The sequence below is a fragment of the Nannospalax galili genome, unplaced genomic scaffold (assembly GCF_000622305.1).
Source record: "Nannospalax galili isolate Female #2095 unplaced genomic scaffold, S.galili_v1.0 scaffold140, whole genome shotgun sequence".
Classification (NCBI taxonomy): Eukaryota; Metazoa; Chordata; class Mammalia; order Rodentia; family Spalacidae; genus Nannospalax; species Nannospalax galili.
Window position 1 is genome coordinate 4,151,853 of NW_008352267.1, and position 10,943 is coordinate 4,162,795.

General features: G+C 35.3%; 1 non-coding gene across 1 annotated transcript; it reads left to right on the forward strand.

The window, feature by feature from the left end:
* The first annotated feature begins 646 nt into the window (after positions 1-646).
* Positions 647-748, forward strand: LOC115066977. Its single transcript, XR_003846414.1, has one exon. It is a non-coding gene; the product is annotated as a U6 spliceosomal RNA (small nuclear RNA).
* The last annotated feature ends 10,195 nt before the right edge of the window (positions 749-10,943 follow it).

The following is a 10,943-nucleotide window of genomic DNA, read 5'->3' on the forward strand; positions in this document are numbered from 1 at the left end:
GAAATATATCTAAAATGGAAATGAGACTAAAATAATGGGAAATATATACAAATTTTACAATAATTGATTTTAGCAGTAGGATAAAACTATTTTTTATGGATTTTTGTCAATATGAATTATCTGTTTTTTCATTATAATTTGTATTGCCATAGTGGAGATAGACTACAACTTATTGCACTTCACTATATCCAAAATTCAGATGAAAATGTTTCCTTGTTTGTCAGACATAAATATATTAATCCTAAAGGTACTCCAAAATAGAAAGATATGTAAGGAAAAGAAAAAAAGAAAGAAAGAAAGAAAGAAGAGCAACAAATTTTTTGGAAAAAATAATTTATATAGAATAAGAGAAAACTAGCAATTATAAATTTTTGCTGTAATAATTATCTTGTGTAATGACATTTAATGAAAATTAATAGCATAAATGGAAAAATATTGAAGTAGATATATATACACACACACACACACATGGAAGTAAAATCTCTCAATAGATTTTGCATTAACAAAGAAAAATCCACATACACAATGGGAAAATTAAGCAATATCTTCATCCAGTCATTCTAGACTCATGATTTTTGTTAAAACTATCATGGCCAAGCAATATGATATAATAGGAATTAAGAGTTTCATTTAAGAATTACTAAAGGTTCTTATATCAGTAGCACATACACAAAAATTAGAAAAATACAGCAATTAGCATGGTTCTTCTGCAAGGATGACATGAGTTCATGAAGTATTCCACATATTTTCATTTTCTAGGTGATCAAAGATGCCAACATGGAGTACCTTAGTTAGAAAAACTGTCTATTCACAGTCGAAGGAAAAAGATATTCCATAAGATAAATAAGGTGAAAGAACACATGTCCACAAAATGAGACCCATATAGAATACCTGAAGTAATACAATGGACTGAAGAAATAAATGACCATAACTAAAGAAAATAAATGAATGTATAATTTATGATAACACAAAACAAGATCAAGAAGAGAGAAATTAAAATAACAGTAGCCAGTATACATCTTTCAATAATATCTTTAAATAGCAATGGCCTCAACTCTCCAGTCAAAGACAGAGACTAACTGAATGGATTAAGAAACAAAATGCATCTATCTTGTTGTCTACAAGACATTCATCTGACCTTTATTTTAGACAAAAACTTATAGTATAAAAGGATTGAAAAAATTCAAGATAATGGCACTAAGAAACAAGTAGGCATGGCTATCCTAATATTTGACAAGATAGACTTCAAATTGAGATTAATCAGAAAAGATAAACAAAGTCACTTATTTTGGATCAAGGGACAGTTGACCATAAACATTATACTAATGAACCAACACCACCTGTGTACTGGCGGCCTGCTGGAACCATCCAGCTCACATAGTTCTTTTTATGCTTGAACCTGTGGCCCTTTGGGTTCCAGTCACCAATGCAACCCACTTCCATGCTGTCAGCCTTATAGAGCGGACAGCCTTTTCACAAGCCCCCCACTTAAAACAGGATTTTGGGGTCAATGAGTCTTTCATCTCAGCTATCATCCTTGCATTAGGGTTGGCCACCACCACTGCAGTAGCTATCACCCAGTCCTCCACTACTGTGGAGACACTCAATGAGGCTGTTTCCAAAACCTCCTCTACCTTTCACACTCAGTCCCTTATCAATCAGCATCTTCACCAGGCAAATAATGTGTTACAACAACAAATTGATCTCTTAAGTAAAGAGCTGGCAATTATCAAAGACATGGCTCTGCTAGCTTTAGGTTACTTTGTCTCACCGCCTATAAAGTACAGAATATTACTGAAGCGTGCCTACAACTCACGCACTATATTCACGGCCACTGGAATCAAAGGTTTCTTAATTACTCTATATTACTAAGTAATCAAATCATTGCTCTAAATTATACCCACGTCCCCATGCTGGACATAAATTCAGGGTTCTTAGAGAAAATCTGGTCTAATCTAAAAGCACTGTTTGACCCATCTTTGATAGTCACCTACCTACTCCTGACAGGCATAATTATTTTTCTCTTTCTACTTCTTAAATGCCTTGTTCTTCATTCCCGCAGTAAAAAAAAAATCAATCACTCCGTTTATCAGGCCCTTAGAGCAATACAAGAAGATGATTTTAACCCACCCTATGCAGCCCAACAGACTTGGCTTGCACAAATATACGAGGCCTCCTACAGATAATTCCCCACCTCAACTAATCCCCCAGGATGATACCCCTTGGAGGGCTGGTAGTCAATGACGGGTAAGCTCCTGTTCGGCTGAATCAACCTAAGACAGGACATGGGCGTGTATGTCCATGCTCCAATGATGGGTAAGGTTCATGCCCGAATAGGACAAACTAAGACAGGCACAGTCCATGATCCTGGGGTCATCCCGAGATGGAGCTGCCTACAGGCTCTCACTGGACAGTCATTTTTAAAGAAAAAGGGTAGAAATGTAGCAGCAGGCCTCCAAAGATGGTGCAGACCCAGAGCCCTGGGATTCAGTGAGAATTCACTTCACTTCTTGATCCACAAGTAGCCTGCCAAAAGGAGCCCACGTCTCCGTACCCTGCTCTTGAGCCCAGTGACTGCTGACAGACTGCATGGCATGGACCAATCGGAAAATGATACACTGACTAAAGGGATTTGGGGGCAGAGAAAAGGGAAAAATAAGGCCTGCCCCTTCCTGTATTAAATGAGCCTGCAGCACCTCGCCTAGTGCTTGCTTCTACCTGACTCCCTGGGTCTGTGCCTCATGACTCTGCACCTCTTGCCCCCCCAATTGGCAGGGGACCCGATCCAGGTTAGGGTCTTCACAACTGGCTTGAGGAGAACCTGCAACAGTAACTTAGTTAGCAAAACTGTCTATCATAGTCGAAGGAAAAAAATATTCCATAAGATAAATAAGGTGAAAGAACCCTTGTCCACAAAATGAGACCCACATAGAATACTTGAAGTAATACAATGGACTGAAGAAATGAATGACCATAACTAAAGAAAATAAATGAATATATACTTTATGATAACACAAAACAAGATCAAGAAGACAGAAATTAAAATAACAGTAGTCAGTATACATCTTTCAATAACAACTTTAAATAACAGTGGCCTCAACTCTCCAGTCAAAGACAGAGACTAACTGAATGGATTAAGAAACAAAATGCATCATTTTTGTTGTCTACAAGACAGTCATCTGACCTTTATTTTAGACAAAAACTTATAGTAAAAGGATGGAAAAAATCCAAGAAAATGGCACTAAGAAACAAGTAGGTATGGCTATCCTAATATTTGATAAAATAGACTTCAAATCAAGACTAATCAGAAAAGATAAACAAGGTCACTTATTTTGGATCAAGAGACAGTTGACCATAAACATTATATTAATGAACATATATGCACCAAATTCTGGTGCAACAAATTTCACAAAACAGTACTACATGACTCCAAGACACAGATTAAACACAACTTAGTAATAGTAGGTAACTTCATTCTCCAATCTCTCCAGTATAAGTGGTTAACTGGACAAAGGATAATTAGAGAAACATCTGAAGCAAATGATAAAAAAAAATGGATCTAACATTCATCTATTAAATATTCCACCCAAGCACCAAAGAATACATATTCTACTCAGAAGTCTACAGATTTCTCTAAAGCTGACCAAATATTGGGATGCAAAAGAAACTTCAAAATCACAAGATAATTTTAAAAATTCCATATATTCTTTTAAACCAAAATGTGAAAGAGCTTAAAATCAATAGCAAAAGAAGCTCAAGTAGGTACATGAACTCATGGAAAATAAACAAGACATTCCTGAAAGATGAATCTGTCAAAGAAAATATCAAGCATTCCTGGGAGTAAATAAAAATAATAATATGACACTACACAATCTCTGGGACATATTAAAAGCAGTCCTAAGGGGGAAGTTTATAGCTCTAAGTGATTACACTAAACATCAGAAAGAGCACAAATAAATGAGTCAATGGTACAGCTCAATAGTCTGGAAATGAAGAATAAATCAAACCCAAACTGAAAATAAGAGAAGAACTAACAAAATTCAAAGCAGAGAATAGTGAAATAGAAACACAGAAAAAAATACAAAGAATCAGTGAATATAAGAGCTAGTTCTTTGAAAACATAAACAAGATGGACAGATGCTTAGTCCAGTCAACAAAAAGAAAGTGAAAAATAAAATCAACAAAATAAGACGTAAAAGGGAAAGCTTCACAATAGATGCCAAAATGATGCAAAACATTGAAAGGGAATACTTTAAAGCCTAAACTCACTTAAATTGAAAAATATAAAAGAGAGGCTGGAGAGATGCCTCAATGGTTGAGAGCACTGACTGCTCTTGCAGAGGACCCGGGTTTAATTCCCAGCACCCACATGGCAGCTACAAACCATCCTTAACTCCAGTACCAGGGGAATCCAAATCCCTCTTCTGACCACCACTGCATTGCACAACATGGGTGGGCTCACATATATGGAGACAATATACTCATACATATAAAACAAAAATAATAAAATAAAATATAAAAGAAAAGGGTGAATTTCTGATTTCAAGAAAGCTACCAAAGTTAAATCAAGGTCAACATCTTGAACAGACATATAATAAATAAGGAAATCAAAACATTAGTATAAATACTCTTAAATAAAAACTCCCACGTTTGGATGGATTTACAGCAGAATTTTACCATACCCTCAAAAAAGATATGCAATTAATAGTACTTAAATTATTAAAAAAAAAGAATTCCTATGCTCCTTCTATGATGCAAGTATCACTCCAATACTCAAACCAGGGAAAGAAACAACAAAAAAGTAAGCTATAGGCCCATATTCTTTTATGAACATAGAGGCAAATAATCTCAAAAAAAAAAAAAAAACAACCAAACCAAACAAAACAAAACAACAACAACAAACCTTGAAAATCATGTACAGGCACATATCAAAAAGATCATCTAAAATAATCAAGTTGGCTTTATCCCAGAGCTGAAGGGATGGTTCAATATAGGAAAATCAATAAAATGTAATAAATAATATAAAAAGACTCAAAATAACATGGTCTGATCAGCTGGACACTGTGGCCCATGCCTTTAATCCAAGCAGAAGCAGAGACAGCCAGAACTCTGTGAGTTCAAGTCCAGCCTGTTGTACATAGTGAGTTCCAGGGCAACTGGGGATACAGGGAGATCCTGTCTCAAAAAGACCAAAATAAATAAATAAATAAAAATAACATGATAATCTCATAGACACAGAAATGTTTTTTGTTAATATCCTCAACATAACTGAAACTATATACCAAAAACCCAGAGCCCATATCATTCCAAATTGAGAAAAAAAAAAATTAAAGCATTCCCACCAAAATTAGGAACCAGCCGAAGCTGTCTTCTGTCTCCATTTCTTTTTATTGTTTTGCTTGAAATTCTAGTTAAACAAGTTAAGGATATTAAAGGGGTGTTAACTGGAAAAGAAGAAGTCAAATTGTACTTCTTTGCAGATGATAAGCTATTACAAATAAGAGAGCACTAAAATTCCAACAGGAAACTTCTAGAAATGATCAACACTTTTAACAAATTTAACAAGTTATAAAGTCAATTTACAAAAATCTGAAGTATTTTTATATACTCTAATTGCAAGCAATTAGAGGAAGAGTTCAGAGGAACACTTCCATTCACAATAGCCTCCAAAGATTAATGTCTAGGAATAAACCTAACCAAAGGCAATAAGGACCTATTCAACAACAACAAAAATCTTTGAAGAAAGATTGAAAAAGACACAAAAATGATGGAATGACCTCCTGTGCTCATGACTTTGTAGAATTAATATAGTGAAAATGACCATCCTACCAAAACCAATTACAGATTCAATGCAATCTCAATCAAAATCACTGTGACATTCTTCACAGAAATATAAAAATCCATTCTAAAATTCATATGGAAGCACAAAAGGCCATGGATAGTCAAAGTAACCCCGAGTTAAAAGAGTAAACACAATCTATATTACAGAAGTATAGAAAACAAACAAAAAACACACAAACAAACACCATGGTATTGGCATAAAAACAGACTTGCAGATTAAAGACAAAAACAGAAGACCCAAATATGAGTGAATGCAATTACAACTACCTGATGTATTTTTAACCTAATATTTTTATTGATCTTTTGTAATTTCATACAACAGTTCTTAATCAAATTTAGACCCACTTCCCCATCCATACCTCCCCTATCCCTCCACCAAACATCTTGTATTCCACTAAATACATTGTGTTCTATCCAGTGAAGCCTTTGCACCCAGGTGTCCTTGAGTACAAATTTGTCCAATGGAGTTTAGTCAGCCGATCTAGAGATTGTATAAGGCACCTCTCCTTCACCAGTAACAATCAGCATCCAATAGTTCTCAGTCTAGTGCTGTCTGGTACTCATTTCTCTCATCCCCTCTGGGCCTTTCTTTAATTGAGTTGGCATAGGTAGTATGCTCAATGCCACCATCTCCACAGGTCCCCATGTACAAGCTACCAGTGGCCTGAAAGCCTCTTCTTCCCAGTGTTCATGAACCAACTCTGGCTATTGCAATCATTTTGCCTCCTCTTCCACAGTGGTCCCTGACACTTGGTGAGTGAGGTTAAATATAAGAGTCCTACCCAAAATATATACTCTGCAGTCTCTTATTCTTTAAAAATTGGCCAGATTTGGCCTTGTGTGTATCACATTCTCTTGTGTAAGGAATCTTTACTGATGAGAGTTGAGGGATGCATTAGTTTTCTCTCTACCCCTTTTCTGTTATACCCCATGAGCCTTAGTTATAAAGATTCAACTATAGAGGTGTCACCTCATACTGGGCATCTCTCAGACACATATTCTCTGTGTCTGACCAGTTGTGCAATTCTTCATTAGCCTCCATCTGTTGCAAAAAGAAGTTTCTCTGATGAGTGGTGTACAGTATGCTTGTCTGTCAATGTAAGGATCAATATTTAGCATATAATAAGATTTCATTTGTCAAGAGATATGAAAGAGATAGATAGCATTTCCTCTAGGATCTATGTCCTCTCCTGCCATGTATATTTGGCTGAGTTTACTGTGCCACACGAGTCCTCCCATTGAGAGAACTTTAAATTCAATCAAATAGATGTTGATTACCCACCAGATAACAGTACCACTACTGTACCAATAGAGGTAGTTTACCATTTCAGTTGTTATGGCTATCAGGTTTCAGGGCTGGGTTGGACCATTCATTGTTTTTCTCCCTTGACAGTTTGCATATCATCATCTAACGTTATGATATCCAAACTTTAATTAGAATGTTTACAGGTCAGTTCTGGTACCATTACTTGAAGTCCTGTATCTGAAGCATGTCCTATCTTCAGCAGTAGGTCTTATCTCTTATTTCTGAGAGATAATCAAGAGGTTTGTGAAGCTTGTGTTATGTTGGGAGTCTCCTGGAGCACCCTTAACAACCACTCAAAGGGAGTTCTGTCTGTCACTGTGTTCCTTGTCAAGCACACCTTAGGTATATATATGCCCTAATGTTCAGATACTATATGTGAAAGTCTCATGGGTTTTCAAGAGCGTCACCTTTTCCTCTGGGTTTCCTAGCCCCCCAGGATTCATTCAACTCTACTCTTCTTCCTCCCATCTGGATTTCCTCCTCCTTCCCCATTCCTAGTTCCCTCATTTTCCCACTCCCCAATAATGCCTGTGTCCCATATCCACTCTCTCCTGGTTACCCTGCCCTCCTGCCCTGTGCATCATGGCACCTTGCATGTCTCTCCCTTCTCTCCTTACAATCATTCCCACTTTCCCCATTTCTCCTCTGCTAGCATCTGTTCCTTAATGTCCCCATTCAGGTTCTTTCTATTCCTTTTCCTCTGTGTATCCTTTCCATTTTCCTGGTTCCTGGTGTTACATCAAAATTTATGTACTCACATATAAGAGATTGGTGCTATTTTCTACAAATGAGGAGAAGATATAATGCTTAATTTTTGTGTGGTTTGTGTTACTTCACTTATATAACACTCTCTAGTTCCATCCAGTTACCTACAAATTTCAAAATTTCATCTTTTCTTACTGCTGAGTATAACTCCATTGTGTAGATGTACCAAATTTTCATTAACAATTCATCAGTTTAGGGACATTTAGGTTGTTTCCATTTCTTAAAAATTGTGAAGAAAGTACCCATCAAACATGGATGTATAGGTATCTCTACAGTATGATGAGACCTTTGGATATTTGCCAAGGAGTTTTACAACTGGATCATATAGTAGGCTCATTTTTAGGTTTTTGAGAGTTCTCCACACTGCTTTCCACAGTGTTTGTATGAGGTACAGCTATGCCTACAACCCACACTGGAGGAAAGTATCTTCAGCAAATTGTTTTTACAAAATTTTATATCCACATTGAGAAGAATGAAATTAGATGCAAACCTCTCAGCCTACTCAAAAGTCAAGTCCAAATGGATCAAAGACCTCAATGTCAAGCCTGAAATACTGAAACTGATAGAAAACAGAGCTAGTACCCTACAAGATATAGGTGCATGAAAGGGCCTCCTAAATCAGACATCAGTGGCTCAGGAATTAAGATCAGCAATCCAGAAAAGTGACCTCATTCATCTAAAAGCCATCTGTAGAGCAGAAGAAACAACCAACCCATAAAAAGGAAATCCAGAAAGTGGAAGAAAATCTACAAGTTCAACAGAGGACTAATATCTAGAATATTCAAAAAACTCAAAAAATGAGGGAGCAAGAAATCATATGACCTGACTACAAAATGAACAATGACTCTGATCAGAGAGTTATCCATAGAAGAAACAACAATGGCTGAGAAATGCCTTAAAAAGTGTTAAACATCTTTAGTAATTAGCAAATGCATATTAAACCACTTTAAGATTTCATGTAACAATCAAAATGATTATGAGTAAGATAATAAATAATACCAAATTCCTATCTGTATGGGGGGAAAGGGGAACCCTCATTTACAGCTGGTGGGATTGCAAAGTGCAGCAAACACTATGGAAATTGGGATGGAGAACTCAGCACTGCTTGGCATATTCTACTACAGTTGTACTTGCACAATCATATGTATTACTGTTTTTTTACAACTGAAAAATGGAAACAAGGAAATCACCTAACTATTCCTCAACTGATGAATGGATAAAAAATGTGTGGCACGTGTATAAAATGGAAGAAGATGTCCTGAAGATAACCTGTGAACCAAAATTGTATGGGTTTTCTGATTTCCTCAGTACATCCACCCATTGCCAAAATGAAAACAAGCAAACAAAAGAAACTTTGGTAGAGTGTCATAGCTCATGCTCATAATTTCAGACTTCAGAAACATGTTGATACAAATTGGAGGTCAGAATGACCTTGATCAACATGAGTTCAAGCCCATATATGGCTATATACTGAAACACTTCCTCAAAAAATAAAGTGTTAATATTTAAGCAATTTAGTATTCACAGTTCCCCCCAAAGAATTTTAAATAGACATGTTTGTCAATATATATGAAATCAGCAAGAAATCTGGTCAGTTATCAGTAGTTCAGGACACACTGGAAGAAAAGGTTCCCCACAGTCCCTGGTAACTGTTTCCTTGCAATTTGAATTAGTGTTGCCATTTTGAATATTGAATAAAAAAAGAAATAAAGATTAGTGTGCCCTTATATAAAGTGTTAAAGAATAATGATAATGTAATTCCACTATATATGATAGATTTTCTTTCCTAATTAAAAAAAAGCTGTCCAGCATATTCGCGATTATAAGTGAAAATGATAAAAAGGAGATACTCCTATTTGTGATATTGTAGATGAAACTTTAAAACATTATGTTCAGTAAAATAGGTCGGTGAGATTCAGTGCAGTATTATTTCATCTACATTCATAAGAAGTAGTCAAACATAGAAAGCAAAACTCTGCCTGGAAGGTTGAAGAAAAGTCCAAATGAGGAACCTCGTGTGCACTTTTGACATGACCATAGCAAGAACATGAGTGAACACAAACTTTCATGTATGTGTGCATACCACCTTTCATCAAAAAGACATGTGGAACTAAAATGAACTTCAGGCCTAGAAGCATAGAGAGGCAATCTTCACTTTGGTGTTTCTGCCATTGGCTTTGTTTCAATTCTTTCTCTCTGACTGTTAATATTCATCAGTGTGTTTCATCTTCTTTCTTAAAAATTTCAGTGTGTCTTATTTGACACTTTTATTCCTTTGACTTTGTTAACTTTCTGATTGGTCAAGTATTTTTTTCTTTACTCTTTTTATATCTTGGCATAATCTTTATTTTTCTAAAAAGACATATGCAGTAACTTCATAAACATTACTCTGGCTCATCTAAATGTCTTAATTAAACTGACAAAATAAAAGAATCCAAAGGAAAAGAAAATAATTGAGGAAGACAAAGAAAGGTTGGTCCAATGCTTAACTTCCTATTTTCAAATGTAATGAATTTGTAATATGAATTTTTATCAATATTATCTTTTATTGTCTAACAAAATATATAGCTGATTGTTTTTAAATATTTTATTGAAAATAATCCAATAATTTATTATTTATTTGATTCATAAGGTGTTACATAATCTTTATTTACATTTATTTATGTAATAATTTTTTATTAAGTTTATGGATTTTTTTAATCATTGATATTTTTGTTATTGAATGTGCAGGGCTTTCTCGAATGTTTCCTGTCAGTTAAAGCATCTTTTGTGAGTTTGGAGACAGATGCAAATTCTCAGGGCTATTCCTTCAGAACATAATTCTTTTAATTATATAGGTCATAATTTTTGTATTTCTCCTAAGGTTCTATTTTGCCTGAGTGAATAAACTACTAGAATTGTACTCCATGATGAATGTTGAACTATGAAAAAAAAATATGATATAATAAGGATTTCTACACAACTGAGGCTTAAAAATTAACTCTGAGAGTTTTTAGCTTGCTAAATCATGACAAATCCAGATGACTAATGT